A 16,648-nucleotide genomic window follows, 5' to 3' on the forward strand; every position below is an offset into this window, starting at 1 on the left:
CAAAGGTCCATCCAGCCCAGCATCCCATCTGCCGACGGTGGCCAAAGCCAGGTGCCCCAGAGAAGGGGAACAGAAGACAATGATCAAGTGACTTGTCTCCTGCCATCTATCTCCTGCCCTTGTTCTGAAGGCTAGGGCACCATACTTTATCCCTGGCTAATAGCCATTTATGGACCTAACCTGCAAAAATTTATCAAGCTCTTTTTTAAACCCTAATAGAGTCCTGGCCTTCACAGCCTCCTCGGGCAAGGAGTTCCACAGGTTGACTGTGTGCTGTGTGAAGAAAAATTTCCTTTTATTAGTTTTGAACCTACTACCCATCAATTTCATTTGGTGTCCCCTAGTTCTTGTATTAAGGGAAAAGGTAAATAATTTTTCTATATTCACTTTCTCCACACCATTCATGATTTTATATACCTCTATCATATCGCCCCTCAATCGCCTCTTTTCCAGACTGAAAAGTCCCAGTCTCTCTAGCCTCTCCCCATATGGGACCCGTTCCAAGCCCCTAATCATCTTAGTTGCCCTTTTCTGAACCTTTTCTAATCCCAATATATCTTTTTTGAGGTGAGGAGACCACATCTGCACGCAGTACTCAAGATGTGGGCGTACCATAGTTTTATATAGGGGAAGTATGATATCTTTTGTCTTATTATCGATCCCTTTTTTAATAATTCCTAACATCCTATTTGCCTTACTAACTGCCGCTGCACACTGCGTGGATGTCTTCAGAGAACTATCCACTATAACTCCAAGATCCCTTTCCTGATCTGTTGTAGCTAAATTTGACCCCATCATGTAGTACGTGTAATTTGGGTTATTTTTTCCTACATGCATTACCTTACACTTACCCCCATTAAATTTCATTTGCCATTTTGCTGCCCAGTCACTCAGTTTGCTGAGATCTTTTTGTAGTTCTTCACAATCTGTTTTGGTTTTGACTGTCCTGAACAACTTGGTGTCATCTGCAAACTTTGCCACCTCACTGGACAAACAGTATTAGTATTGATTTGTATTGTGGTACTGCCTCCAGACCCCAATGCCAATCAGGCCCCTGTTGTGCTAGGCACTGAACAAACACTAGTAATTAACATGGAGACCTGTGTGATGCAGACCCTGCAAAACAAAAGCTTGCGTATCCTGGGTGAAATTATGCTGTCTTTTGAAGTTAGCGGTAAAATTCCCATTGACTTAGTTGAACAAGGATTTTGCTCCTTAATTTTAGGACACTTATATGTAGACTGGAATTCAGAATAAATCATGTGCCAGTAACTTTACTAGAATTTATTAATTTGTCATATGTGAGGGAGGATATTTATTTTCTGTTATTGCAGGTGTTACACAAGATTCTTTGGTTTGGTTTGCTTGAAGTATGTTTATAATGAACCATCATATTACTAAAAGTATGTCACCTGTGATCAAAGGCAGAATTTGTACATTCAGGAGAAGCAGATGAGAGATATCAGGTTAAAATGAAAGGACTCAAAACTGAGAACTTAATTTTGATTGCAAACTTGCATAGCACTTATGTTTCCTTTTCTGTTCGTGGCTTTTGATCAGTTTTCATAAAACATGCATGTATGAGGTTACTCAAAAATAGTAATGTCTAACTTCATTTTAAATTTTTTCAACTGTTATGCACAAAAACATTTTTCAGCTGCAGGTTTTACTAACAGGATTCTTTTTAATGTTAAAGGTAGTATTATTTAACCATACTCTTAATACAAATTGCAATCTGCCTGGCAAAAAGAGGCTCTTGAAGAGTTAAAACAATTCAGTAAATTTTGGGAAGCTGTTCAATTAACTAAATTGATCACTATTCAATTGCTTACATCTGGTGATTTATAGGGGGTTTGTTTTTACTCTGATCCAAGGTCAGCTAAATCAGCTGGTGCAGCCGCTGTGTCTGCACTGATCTGTTTGAGTAAGAATTAGGTTACATTTGATACTGATGTGGTTTTGCTACAGATCAAAATCAGAAAAGAATAAAAGAAAAAGCAGATGGTGTCTGACAAATAACTACTGAATTTAAACACAGTACTTTTATATTACATTAGTGTTGACACTTTTTTTATAGTGACATATCATTCTATAGTTGAGTCATTGTATTGTGTCTCAGACGTACATTTAAGTGTTGTTCTTAAGGGTCTGTGTACTGTGAGAATTAGAAATATTTGCGTAATAAAGCATTAGAAATCTCCCTTGTCTTGTTTCAAACACAAAGTTGAGAATTCATCCTAAAGCTTTCTCAACCCTTTCCCATAGACGTTAAACTCTAGTTCAGAGGCATGTAAAATTGTGCTCAACAGCTGTGAAAAGAACTTTTGAGAAAATGAATTAACTCCTCTGCTGCTGGATTATTTGCCCCACACCTATGGACAAGGAGCTTAGTTTAATTTACCCAGCTGGCCAAACATGGAGAAAACTTCATTAGATTTGATTTGTGCACTGTTCTCTAATATTTTTAAGTACCTCTTAAAAAGTGTTCCAGCTGCCATGCACGGAAGGTATTGCTCTGGAGTTGGCTTGTTGCCATTTTGCTTTGAAGCCCATACAAAGTCTATGTTTGAGGTCAGGAAGAAAACTCCTGAGTATGCTCAACGGAGCTTGGTTAAAGTTACTAATGTTTACTATGGTCACTGTGGAGAATCAATGGATTTAGAAAAGGAAGCCATCTATTGCATTCTGCTATCAGGGTAATGCTAATTGTTAGAGCATATTATGGAGTGCTCAGTTCAAACGGGTGGTCAAAACAGAAAACAGCAATGGATGACTGTAGTTGGTTGGTAATGCTATAAAAGGATGTGCAATATATGATTAGTGCACATCAGGTAAAGATAAACAGAATACTGCTTGACTTTTTTTCTCCAGATCCTGAACTTACTTTGCAGCTTGCAAGGGTTTTTTTTTTTTTTTTTTTTTTTTTTTTTTTTTTTCCTACCCTGACTTGTAAACTGAGCTAATTCAATTGTGTATAAGTCAGTGGAGAATAATACAATACAGAAAAATGATGTAGCTTTTTAGAGATGACTTTCAGAAAATGCAAAATTCTGATGAATTTTGTAAAGCCTTAGTTTTCAAGGAAAAAGGAGATGATGAAATCTCTTGAGTCTGACTCAGAATAGCAGAAAAAAGGATGTTTGAACTTAGCTAAATGGGTGTTACCCTTCTGAAACGTGATTTGATTACATTTCTCACAAGATGCCCACAAACATGAGGTATCTTATTCAGCTTTTCTGTGAAAGGTGCTCTGATGTAGTCTACTTTCCTTGCCAGTCTTGAATTGGCCAGGATTTCTCTTTTGAGCAGTGAAGACATCTCCATACCAATTGTGAATTCTGTGCTAGAGCCATAAAATCCTACAGGATGAATACCACAGAGGATTTTTCTGTATGTACAGTTCTGCAGTGGTGCTGTTGTAGTGCATCTGGGGAAGATGCTGTATGCTGGAGAGAGAAAAAACTTCTTTTGGCATAAAAAGAACCGCACTTCTCCACGTGGCAGTAGCTCTCCAAATGGCATAGCGCTGTGCACACAAGTGCTTAGGTTGCTGTAATTTATGTCTCTTGGGGAGTGGGATAGGCACATCCCTGACTTGCAATGTTCTTGACAGGATTGCCAGGCCCCTGGAAAAGGTTGGTGAGGTGCACTTCCGGACCCTGGAATGGGCAGGGCCTCAGGTGAAAGGGGCATGTCTGGGGGGTAGCCTCCCCCAACCAGCCCTTCAGCCAGGGCTGTCCTGGGTGGGGGAGGAGGGTGGAGCTTGAGGCAACCCCCTTCCCATTGCGCAAGCCTTATCTCTCCCCCACTTAGCCCCCACCGTGGCCACTCATCCCATCCCCAACCAGCTGGGCCACAGATTATGTGGGACAGGGCACAGTGGCAGGAGGGGGTTGCTTCCCCTTCCTCCCCCCACCCCGCTTACCATGTGGGCAGTGTGAACGGACACCTGCTGTACTGCACTCCACCCTCACGGCCTGCTGAGCCCCACGTCTCCATGGGTGGCACTGCCTGGCCTGTTTGACCAGGGGGTTTCAAGTGATTTCAAGGGTCCTGGGCAGAGGTGATTCGGAGCCCTTGACCTTTTGAATCACTCCCTGGGCAGCTGCCCACTACTGACCCTCTTTCCCGCCTCTCCCCCTCCCCATTCAGAGGTCCTGCCTTTAGCAATATGAGTTTTCCTGACATAGTCTGAGTAGCACGTGCTCCTTAATTTGCAAGACAGATACAGTTAAAAGGCTGGAAAGGCAATGTAAGGTGTGACTTAACTAACACTCAGTTATGTAACTGTTGAAGAATGTATGTAAAATATCTATTAAATTCCCTTGTGTGGTATAATGGGATGTTTCTTGGCACACTGTGCTGTTCCTGGAGAAGTCCCTGAGGTGACCTTTTATCAGCAGTACCACCCCTTTAACTCAGCTATTGCAGGTTTGATTTGTGAAAAAAATAAGCGTGGTTTAAACCAAAAATGAATTGACGTCTCTGATTTACTCACGCTTCCTCATTTCTGACTCTTCAGATTACACAGTACAATAGAGTGTTTTCTTCAGGAGAAAAAATTAGTTCAGTCCCTAGCTTCCTGCTAAGTTAGGTAATCCAAAACTAACACCTACTGCTAGTCATTGGTATTTAATTATTAAATATGTAATGTTAACACAATACAATGTGAACACTTTTGGGTAAACTGGATTTAACAACTAAATTACCACAAATATTTACTCTGGCTGTACATAGATAAATGAGGCTATATTACTATCCTAGAACTCAAATACTTTAGATGTTTCCTTATTTGCCTTCCTCAAATGGTTGTAAAGCTAACAACTACTAGCAGGGCTGTTTTTAAAATTTTTTATAGTTTCATGTTACAAAATTTTGCAATTCTGGGAGAAAAGCAAGTTATATTTTAATGTTGGCTGTGTTGATTACTTATTCACTGTTCTGTCAAATTTAGAAGTGAATGCTAAATGCCCTGACAGTAAGGGACGTATTTGAATATAATATAAACAGTTTTTTTACTCCCAGTCCCCAAAATCCTGTCCTGTTTGTTCTTGCTCTATGTGGCACACTAAAATGGACTAATAGGCAGTGTCATATTAATGGCAGTATTCAATTAATCTAATTAGTGATGAAGGAGGAATCTGGCAAATTTCTTGGGCTTGTTTTCATTGCAAAACTTACTTGAGCAATAGCTTCAAGTGTTATACATAACTTAAGTTCAGGCCACACATAAAATCCCTTAACTGCAGTATGGTGGTGCTTTCAACTTGTATTGGTCGGCCTGAGTGAGTATGTTGGTTAAAATTAAAGGGAGCACAATGTTCCAGCTAATACAACCACTTAGTAGTGTGGATTCATCCTAGCGACTTTCAGGTGCTTGTCCTCCAGTGTCTTCCCACAGTTACATGCCCCTTGTACGCAGAAAAAGAAGATAAATTTCCTTGCAGTTCACTGGGTAAGGCTCCATATAATAGCTCAGCTTACTGCAATAAGGAATTTGTGTTTATTTCTCATGTGACTGGCTTAAGCTAACTGAAGAGAAGTGATATGAGCATTGATAACCTGAGCTAACTCTGCAGTAATGATGTAGCCAGTCTTGCATGATTTTGCTATATTTTTAATTATCAATTCTGTACCTATTTGTAGTGTGAAACTTCTGAAATTAAAAACAGCACAAATACAGTGTTTGTGGCCCGTCAGCCAGTTACCTTGGTGGGCCATATGCCAAAGGTAGCTGACGTCTGCTTTAGAAGAGCTTTATGGTTCATAATAATTACTTAGATTGGTAAAACTTTAATTCCAAGTCATGAAAAACTGCTTCAGGTATTCTTAGCTTCATCTTCAGCTACTTCTGGGGTGATAGTTAATTGTTTCACTGCATAACAGCATTATAAAACAGTTCAGGTGGAGTGGGAAGGGAGGTGTACCATATCCATCGCAGTGTATGCTATATAGTAGGGAAACTTTAGGCATGTAGTGTATAATTTGTCCAGGGTGAAAAATTTCTGTGTTTGAAAAACAGTATATTTGTGATATTTAATTACCACAGGAGGTTTGAAGCCTCTTAATATATTTAATGCCTGGAAAAATTAATTTAGTTGATGTTAGTAATTCCTCATAGGGAAGAGGCCATCAGTGAATTACAAACATTTCTTCAACATCTGTTTTCTTTGAAGAGGTCCAGAATATTGTCCAAACTGGAGTCCTCTTTGTGGGAGCATATAAAATACAGTCTATAACTCCAGGATTTGGCAATGAGCAGCCTGTGGGCTGGTCGAGTTTTGCGAGAGTTAGTCGTTGGAGGACCACCAAAGGCTAACCTTGGTGAACCATGTCCAGGCTGCTGATTGCCCACCCCTGCTATAGATGCTGAATATGTGATGCCATTAGTGTGTGGTATCCTTCAGTGCCTCAGAAAATGAAAGGTAGTAATCCATGGCTTTGGAGACCCTGAAAAGCCATTACTGTGTTGGGCTATTGGTTATTTATTTTTTTCCTTTAAACCTATTTTCAGAACAGTACTTAAACTTATGGATAGAGCTTATATATGCTGACACCCAAAATATAACAGGTGTTTAAGGGACTCATGGGCCATTTTTTGTACTATATAATGTCTATCTGTACTCCCTCCTCCTTGTGATAAGGAAACCACACCCTGTGAATTACATATAGCTTGAAACACTACAACTAAAATCTTTAAAAAAATGAAATGTCAAATTTTAGTGAAATTCTTTAATATGCTTAGACTTTTTGTTTTGTTTTTGTACAGAGCAGATGGGAACGTTCTTGTTACTACCATTGTAAATCAGTGACCCATACCACTCAAGAACAAAAAATAAGTTTGGGTCAAGCTAGACTGGAAAATAAAAAGCTCTGAAAAAATATGTAAAGTAATTAGGGGACTTGTCTAGATCTTTAATGTCTCTATAGTGTTGACAGTAACAAGAAAATACTTGACTCAAGTGGAATAATATTTGTTAATATAGAATTTGTGAAAAGTATAGTGACAAATCTGGATAGATTGAAATCTTCTGTTTGTATTATAAAATAGGTTCAGCATGGACTGCATCAGCTATGCAGGTTGTTAAACTCGTCTGTTAAAAATATTATTCAACCGTATTCTGGGCAGATGACCTTTAGAAGAAGGTATTCAGTTCTGAGCTTTGTGATTGCCCAATAGAGTGTCAGTACAGTAAACCCTTGAAATGCACGATTTCAAGTTGTGCTTAGCTTTCATTAACACAGGTCGAGTGCAACTCAAAATCCTGCTCCCCCTGGCCCTGCCTCAAACTCCCCACCCCCACCCCAGCATGGCTCTGGCTCCAGCCTCCCCCCACCAGCCCTGGTTCAGCCCCACCTCACGGCCTGGCTCACCACCCCTATGCACAGCTCCAGGTGACCCACCCGCCCTGGTTCACCCTCTGCCATGCGCAGCTCCAGCGCAGCTTCCCTGCTTCCCCTGCAGCCCCAACCCACCCCAGGCTTAACCCCTCTGCCCTTCTCCCATGGCTCCAACTCGCCTCCAGGCTTAACCCACCCCGACTGCCCCCCCCAACCCCAACACTTGCTTTCAAAAGGAGCTCCAGCTCCGCACCTTGACTTATGCAAAATTTGAGTTGTGTGTGGATGCGTGGGAAAGCAACCCTCACATAACTCGAGGGACTACTGTATTGTTCCTGAGATGTGGTGACTTGTTTTTACTAGGCACTAGACTGAAGCCATATGGTCATTTTTCTGAAGGTCGTTAGACAGCCTTCAGACTGTAATGAGTTTGAATACATGATCCAGAATTGAAATATTGTGCATCCACAGACTGCCTTTTTACATTGGTCAGTATTAAAACAAATCAAGTGCATTCCAGATAGTATTGTTAAAATAAGACCTTTAGATCAATTTGTACTATTGAGGGCACGTTATTTTTCATCATTTCAATTATCGCTATTGGTTAGTTTAAATTTAAGCTGGCTGACAGCACTTGGTTCAAATCAACTTGAAAGTTATACTTTCTTGTCAGCTGTTCTAAAACTCTTCTGAATATTAATCAGAAGGTTCATGTGTGTTTAGTAATTGTGAAGTTAACCTAAAACCTAAAATCAATTACAGTGTTGAGAAAAATGTAAAATTACTCTCTTTTGATTGTAATAAAAATGGTGTAGCCATTGATATTTTTTTAACCTATTGTCTCAATTGCTCACATATATAATAAAGATATTTACATATGGGGGAGGGGAAATTAAGGAACCCACGATGGATCAAATTGAGTTTTGTTATATGTAGTTTTCTCTCATTACATACCCAGCCTGTGTACTTTCAAAGGGGACTTCATATTTCAGTCTTTATCATGCCTTGTGATAGAATTTTTTGTGATATTTAAAAATGTTGACATCGGCATGCAAACTAAGTTTTTTGACTAGCAGGTACCAAGGTCAATCTTTGCACTCCAACAGATTTTTCTGCTATCTTGCCTCCTAGCTGAAGTCAGGATTAATCACAGAATCATGGGGCTGGAAGGGACTTCAGGAGTTCATCTAGGCTAGTCACCTGCTTCAAGCAAGATCAACCCCAACTTAAGTCATCCCAGCCAGGACTTAAAACCTCTAGAGATGGAGAATCCACCACCTCACTAGGCAATGCATTCCAGTGCTTCACCACCCTCCTGGTGAAGTAGTTTTTTCCTAATATCCAACCTATACCTCTCCCTCTTTAGCTTCAGACCATTACTCCTTGTTTTGGTATCTGTCACCACTGAAAATAGTTTCTCACCATCCTCTTTAGAGATCCCCTTCAGGAAGTTGAAGGCCGCTATTAAATCACCCCTCAGTCTTCTCTTCTGTAAACTCAACAAGCCCAAATCCCTCAGCCTATCTTCACAGGTCATGTGCTCCAGCCCCTTAATCATTTTTGTTGCCCTCCGCTGAACCTGCTCCAGCACATCCACATCCTTTTTATACAGGGGCAGGGGGGACTGGACACAATATTCTAGGTGTGGCCTCACCAGTGCCGAATAGAGGGGAACAACTACTTCTCTAGATCTGCTCAGAATGCTCCTCCTAATGCACCCTAATATGCTGTTAGCCTTCTTGGCTACAAGGGCACACTGATTACTCCATATGCAGCCTTTCATCCACCATAATGCTTAGGTCCCTTTCCACTGCACTGCTGCTTAGCCAGTCAGTCCCCAGTCTATAACACTGCTTGGGATTCTTCCATCCCAAGTGCAGGACTCTACACCTCTCCTTGTTGAACCACATCAGATTTCTTTTGGCCCAGTCCTCCAATTTATCCTGGTCACTCTGGATACTTTCTCTACCCTCCAGCATATCTACCTCTTCTCCTAGCTTTGTGTCACCTGCAAACTTGCTGAGTGTGCAATCCAGGTCATTAATAAAGATGTTGAACAACACTGGCCCAAGAATCGAGCCTTGCAGCACTCTTCTTGAAACTGACTGCCATCCAGATATTGAGCCATTGACCACTACCGTTGAGCCTGACTGTCTAGCTAGCTTTCTATCCATCTTATAGGCTATGGATCCAATCCATACTTCCTTAACTTATTGGCGAGAGTGTTTTGGGAGACTGTATCAAAAACTTGGCTGAAGTCAAGGTATATCACATCTGCTGACTTCCCCATATCCACAGAGCCTGTTAACTCATCATAGAAGCTAATCAGATTGGTCAGGCATAATTTGCCCTTGGTGAATCCATGTTGGCTACTTTTGATCACTTTCCTTTTTTCCAAGTGCTCCAAAATGAATTCCTTGAGGATCCCCTCCATTATTTCCCCAGGGATTGAGGTAAGGCTGACAGGTCTATAGTTTCCTGGATTGTCCAATCACTGAAGTCTCCTCATTGGGCAGTGTACTCAAGTCCTTTCTTGATTACGTGATTAGATGACAAGAATCACTACAACTTGATTGCTTTTGTTTCTTGAGGTGGTTGACACAATTGCCCCATTATGTAATGTAGACGGGGTTTAACTAAATCTTGACAATCGGAATTTTGCCATTTTTAGGCTACGTCTACACGTGCAGCCAACATCGAAATAGTCTGTTTCGATGAATAACGTCTACACGTCCTCCAGGGCCGGCAACGTCGATGTTCAACTTCGACGTTGCTCAGCCCAACATCGAAATAGGCGCAGCGAGGGAACGTCTACACGTCAAAGTAGCACACATCGAAATAGGGATGCCAGGCACAGCTGCAGACAGGGTCAACGGGCGGACTAGCGCTTCCGGGGCAACAGCTAGCCGCTCCCTTAAAGGGCCCCTCCCACATACACTCAGCCTGCACAGCACGCGGTCTGAGGAGCCATATAGGCACACAGACCCCGAGCGCCGCAGTCACGGACCCCCAGCAGCAGCAGCAGCTAGAGGTCCACCCAGCCCTCCCAGCAGGAGCAGGGCTTGCCCTGGCTCATGCCATGTTGGGGGCAGCTGAGCACCTTCTTGCGCCAGGGGAGGAGATGCCCCCAGGGCAGCGGGGCTCAGCCCCTACTCCTGCAGCACCCCGGCCCCCCCTCCGCCTCACACGCCGGCGGCTGTGGAGCTACCCCACCAGCACCGACTGGTGGGAGCGGCTGGTGCTTGGGGAGTGGGACGACGACCACTGGCTCCGGAACTTCAGGATGACCCGCCAGACATTCCTGGAGCTGTGCCAGTGGCTCACCCCCGCACTCAGGCACCGGGACACTGCCATGCGGCGTGCCCTCCCTGTGGAGAAACGGGTCTGCATCGCTGTCTGGAAGCTGGCCACTCCGGACAGCTACCGATCCGTGGGGCAGCAGTTTGGTGTCGGAAAGGCCACCGTCGGGGCTGTCTTCATGGAGGTAAGAGAACCCACAGGGGGAGGCCAGGCCAGGGCAGGGGGCCCAGAGCAGGCCAGGGCAGGGCAGGGGGGCCAGGGCAGGGCAGGGCAGGTCCACGCACACCCTGCTCACCCCTCATTGGGGCTGTCCCATGTGCTTTCTCTGCAGGTTGTGCGTGCCATCAACTCCATGCTCCTGCACAGGCTCGTGAGGCTGGGGGACCCACATGCCACTGTCGCCGCCTTTGCCACTCTGGGCTTCCCCAACTGCTTCAGGGCTCTGGATGGGACTCACATCCCCATCCGTGTCCCGGACCACAGTGGAGGCCGATACCTCAATCGGAAGGGCTACCATTCAGTCGTCCTGCAGGCCTTGGTGGACAGCCGGGGACGGTTCCAGGACATTTACGTGGGCTGGCCTGGCAGCACCCACGACGCCCGGGTTTTCCGGAACTCGGGCCTGTGCCGCCGGCTGTAGGCGGGGACCTACATCCCCCAGCGGGAGATCCCTCTGGGGGACACCACCATGCCCTTCTGCATCCTCGCGGATGCGGCTTACCCCCTCCGGCCGTGGCTCATACGCCCCTACACGGGCCACCTCTCCGCCAGCCAGGAGCGCTTCAACGAGCGCCTGAACCGTGCGCGCCAGGTGGTGGAGCGCTCATTTGGCCGCCTCAAGGGACGCTGGCGATGTCTCCTGACCCGCCTGGATGCGGGCCGCAACAACATCCCCCAGATTGTGGGTGCCTGCTGCGCCCTGCACAACCTTGTGGAGAGCAAGGGGGAGAGCTTTCTTCAGGGCTGGGCCGCCGAGGCCGGCAGGGCACACGTGCAGCCACCTGCTGCCCCCAGTCGGCAGGTGGACCCAGAGGAGACCCGGGTCTGGGAGGCCCTGCGGGCCCACTTCGATGATGAGGCCGTGGGGTGAACTCTGCCCAGGCCCCCTACTGCCCGCCCCTTCCTCACCCACACTCCTGCCCCAACGCCCACACCATGGAGCACCCCACCGCCCCCCCCCACTTGTCCAGGAGAAATGACAGCACGAACTTGTGGGTGAACGTAAATGTTTTTTTTGTCTTAATGAATTTTTTTTTTTTTTTGTAAATAAATAAATATGTGAAACAGAAACCAAAAAGGAGGGACAAACGTTCAACAAAAGCAAGATGTGCACAAATAAAACAATATACAACAACAAAGCAGAGAACTGTGTGCCATCAACAAAAAAGAAAAGCAGGGAGGAGAACGGGGAGAACTATTTACAGGGGGGGACGGGGCAAACAGGGGCAGTAACATAAAGCAGTCCCCAAAGTCTGTCCAACAACGGGGGGGGCCACGTCCTGGGCCCCTCGCCCCTACAGCCCAGCACTGGGTGTGCCCCGCCGGGAGCTCCGCCGGGCCTGCAGTCTGGTCCGCGGCTGGGTGGGAGCGGGCTCCACCGGAAGGTAGCAGCGCCGGCGAGTCTCGGGTGGCTCCAGGAGTCCCTCGGCGCGGTGGCCCTCGCGGGGAGGTGGTGGGGCGGCGGCGGACGGCCCGCCGACGGCTGGAGCAGCTGGTGGTGGAGCTGCAGGAGCGGGCATCGCGGGCGGTGGCTCGGCCGGCGCGGCATGGGGGGCCAGGTAGTCAACCAGCCGGTTGATGGTCTCCATATAGGCCCCCCATGCCTCCCTGCGCCAGGCCAGCGCCTGCTCCTGCAGCCGGAGGTGCTGCTCCGACACCTCCAGCTGCCGTCGGAGGATGGCCAGCAGCTGGGGGTCCGTGGCCGCCGCCGGTAGCAGGCGCGGGGTCTGCCGTCTGGCCCTCCGCGGGGCCGGTCGTTCCTCAGCCGAGGGGCTGCCCTGGAGCGAGGGTCCTGGAGGGCTCTCCGGGACAACCGAGGCCTCGCCGGCGCTCTCTTCTGGTCCTTCGGATGGTGCAGGTGCAGGTGCAGGTGCAGGACACAGGAGAGGAGGGGGGAAAGAAGAATGGAGACCGGCGTTAGTGTGGGCCCTGAGCCGTGGCCTTTGTCCCCCCCGCCCTGTGCTGCAGGTTCCCCATCCCCGTCCCGGGGAGATGCTGCTGTGATGGATGGGGTTCAGGGGTCCCCCTGCCCTGCAGCCCGTCCCCTGGTGGGAGCGACTCTCACTTCACCCCGCAGGGTCTGAGAGCAGGAGAGCTTTCTTAGGCCACAGATGGCCAGTTTCTGGAAGGAGTGACAGCACCAGCTGTCGGAAGAGACAGTCCTTCCAACCCGTCGTGGGGAGAAGACCCCAAGGGGGGCCCCTCTGGGATGCAGCTTTCCCTGTCCTTTTGCTGGCTGCCTACCAGCTCTCCCTTCCCCTAGCCTCTACCTGTGGCCCCCGCTCTCGCCCCCCAATTCCAAGCCAGCTTGGCTCCTCCCTCCTGTTTGCTCAGGGCAGAGGTGTCACCTGCCAGCTGTAGCGCCAGGATCCTCCTTTGGCCTTGGGAGCTCCTCGGCTCTGGTGGCTCATATGTAGCCTGAGTCTCCCTTTGGCACTCCCCCCACTCCATCACATGCTGCTGCTGCGGGGTGTCCGACCCCCTCCTCCCGGGGGCCCCTCGAGTTTCCGCTCCCCCCTGGCCCGGGGATGGGGCATGGCACTGTCATGCAGGGTGGCGGGGGGCAGGGGCTGATGGCTGCAGTGCTGTGAGGGCCATGGCCATGTGAGCGTGTGGGGGGCCCTGGACACATCTCTGTTCCCCCCGCCCCTCAAGCCCCGGGGTGTCCACCAGAGAGGGGTACCTACCTGTGGGTCCGCTCCCACGGTCCGGAGATCCCCGGGGGTCGGAGGCCCTGCTGCTGCTCCGGGATGGCAGGAGGAGGATCTTCAGGCTGGATTCTGTGGAGGAGGAGCCCCCCTCCTCCTCCTCCTGCCGCGATGTCCCGGGGATGGCTTCCGGGGGGGGCCCCCGGGGTGCGGGGCTTGCCTCCGGGGCGGAGTCCGTCTGCAGGGCCTGCTGGGGCTCCTCAGCCGAGGTGTCAAGGGTGGCCGGAGGGGAGGAGGTGTGCCGGGAGCCCAGGATGTCCCTGAGCTCCCTGTAAAAGGGGCAAGTGACGGGGGCGGCCCCAGATCGGCTGGCCGCATCCCGGGCCCGGGCATAACCCTGCCGCAGCTCCTTGACCTTACTGCAGACGTGGTCAGGAGTGCGGGCAGGGTGACCCCGGGCAGCCAGGCCGTCGGCCAGCCGAGTGAACGCATCTGCGTTCCGCCTCTTGTTCCCCATTACCTGGAGCACCTCCTCCTCGCTCCAGAGCCCCAGCAGGTCCCGCATCTCGGCCTCTGTCCAAGAGGGGCCCCGCTGCCGCTTCCCAGACTGCGTGGCCCTCTGGCTGCCCTTGGGGGGGGTCCCCTGGGGGCGCTGGGGGGGCTGCTGGGCAGCCATGGTCGGTGTCAGGGGCTGAGGGCTGTGCAGGCTCGCCGCGGGTGCAGGCAGGAGCCTGCACGTTGCCTCAGCCTCCTGCAGTCAGGGCTGGGGAGGGGACCTTTAAGGGGCTGCTCCATGCGGCCACCAGTGAGCTGAGGGGCTGGAGAGAGCGTCTCTCAACCCCCCAGCTGATGGCCGCCATGGAGGACCCGGCAATTTCGACGTTGCGGGACGCGGATCGTCTACACTGTCCCTACTTCGACGTTGAACGTCGAAGTAGGGCGCTATTCCTATCTCCTCATGAGGTTAGCGACTTCGACATCTCGCCGCCTAACGTCGAAGTTAACTTCGAAATAGCGCCCGACGCGTGTAGACGTGACGGGCGCTATTTCGAAGTTGGTGCCGCTACTTCGAAGTAGCGTGCATGTGTAGACGCAGCCTTAGTGTTTTGAACATGTCACTGGACAACATTATTCCAGTTCTTTCTGTATGTTTGTGGGTTTTAGTAATTGGATTCCTTTCCATCAAAGTAGCCATCTAGCCTAAAAAGGCATTAATCCTTTCATGAGACTTTTAAACTCTTAAAATCTTAATTATGTATAAGAATATTTTCTTGTTCACAACTGTTGAACAAATTGCCTGATATGTGTCTAAAAGTGCATGCATTTGATCAGTGTATGTTGATTTAATTCTTCTAGCTAAAATTAAGTTTTATGGGTCAGCTCCCCTTACTGGACAAAAAGGAAAAAAAATGATTTTTGTCCATTACCTGACGATTTGCTCACAGTTCATATCCATGCTTTCATGGTTAAAAACCATGTGGAGATAAACACACAAGACATCACATTATTTTAAGGTATATGTGTAATTGTTTGTTCAGGTATTCCATCAAGGCAATATTCTTCAGGTTTTAAAACTTGCTCAGTCTCATCCAGGTCCTGATGTATAGACATACAACATAGTTTAGCACATGCCTAACTTAACTATGTAGGTAGTTTTACTATATATGTCCCCTTTTTGTCTTAAGAGATGGTGGTTAGCAGCAGCATTGAGGATCTATGGGCAGCGGTTGAGTCTGCAGCTTCCCTCGTGGCTTGTCTGTCCAATTTTGGATTTGCACGGTTGATTACAATAACGGCATGCCAGTCTGTTTCCAAATTCTGGAGTCTGAGAGTTTTTCTTTTTAAGATGAGGTTCTTTCGTGTGTCTTGCACATATACTGTCGAAGGATGACGTGCCCTGTTGTAGCAATCGTTGCCAGGTATTTTGATCTGATGTAGATTCCCAGGATTTTGGATCGATGTTGGACTTTTTCATGGTGTTTTTGCATGTATCCTTGAACCTTAGCTTGGTCTTCCTCTTGTTCTCAACTCACATGACAGTTCACTGTAGAGGATTTCGTTGGGAAGACATTCGTCAACCATTCTTCTCACATGACCAATCCATCGTAATCTTCCACTGTTGAGGCTCACTATGAGGCTAGGCATGCCAGATCTTGACAGGACATTTGCATTTGAAACTTTATCTTGCCAGTTGATATTCGTAATTCTGCAGAGGCAGCGAAGATGGAAGCTGTTCAGTTTTTTTTTTCTCCTGATTCGAGTAGGTGATCCATGTCTCAGAATGATATAGCAAGGTACTCAATACACATGCCTGGCAGAGTAGTATCTTTGTTTTCATTGTCAGCTTAGGATTGTTCCATGGTCGTTTTGTAAGTCTGCCAAAAGTCGTCACTGCTTTCCCAATTCTGATGTTCTTCGTCCATGGATAGGTTTGTGGTGACAGTAGATCCAAGGTAACAGAATTGTTAAACCACATCTAATAGGCTGTTATCCAGAATGATATTAGGTTGCTGAGGTATACCTTGAGTGAGTACAACAGTTTTCTTCGTGCTTATGTCAAGGGAAAACAACTTGCATGCTTTGGATAGAGAATCCGTTATTGACTGTAGCGTGTCTTCATTATGAGCAATGAGAGCTGCATCATCTGCAAAGAGAAAGTCCCTAATGAAGACTTTCTTGACCTTAGTTTTTGGCCTTGAGTCTTGCTAGTTTGTAGAGAGAGCCATCTAATCTTGTGTGGAGAAGTACATCGCTGTCTGAGTTTTCAAATGCACAGTTTAGTAGAACTGAGAATATGCTGAAGAGATAAGGGCAAGAACACACCCTTGTTTTACTCCTCTGTTTGTTGTACGCCGTTCTGATGTAGGTCTATCATATCGCATTGTTGCTTTCATGTTTTTGTGAAGTTATGTTATGAGGTTGAGTAGAATTGGCGGGCAGCCAAGCTTGGCTAATACTCTGTATACTCATGATCTACTAACTGTTAGTTTTACTAATTTCAGTGTAAATTTCTAATGTGCTTGAAGTAGATCACATGCTTAAGGTCTTTGCTGACCAATATCCTTAATCTAAGTAACCACCTACAAACTTTTGAAGTTGATCTTAGACTGCTACTCCATTTCTTAAAGAGATGGAAATGA

General features: G+C 47.3%; 1 protein-coding gene across 2 annotated transcripts in view; it reads left to right on the forward strand.

The window, feature by feature from the left end:
• The window catches only part of LRIG3 (leucine rich repeats and immunoglobulin like domains 3), a 62,526-nt gene that overhangs the window by 7,642 nt on the left and 38,236 nt on the right, over nt 1-16,648 (forward strand). The gene's annotated exons all lie outside the window — the stretch shown is intronic.

This window comes from Carettochelys insculpta, chromosome 1 (assembly GCF_033958435.1).
Source record: "Carettochelys insculpta isolate YL-2023 chromosome 1, ASM3395843v1, whole genome shotgun sequence".
Classification (NCBI taxonomy): Eukaryota; Metazoa; Chordata; order Testudines; family Carettochelyidae; genus Carettochelys; species Carettochelys insculpta.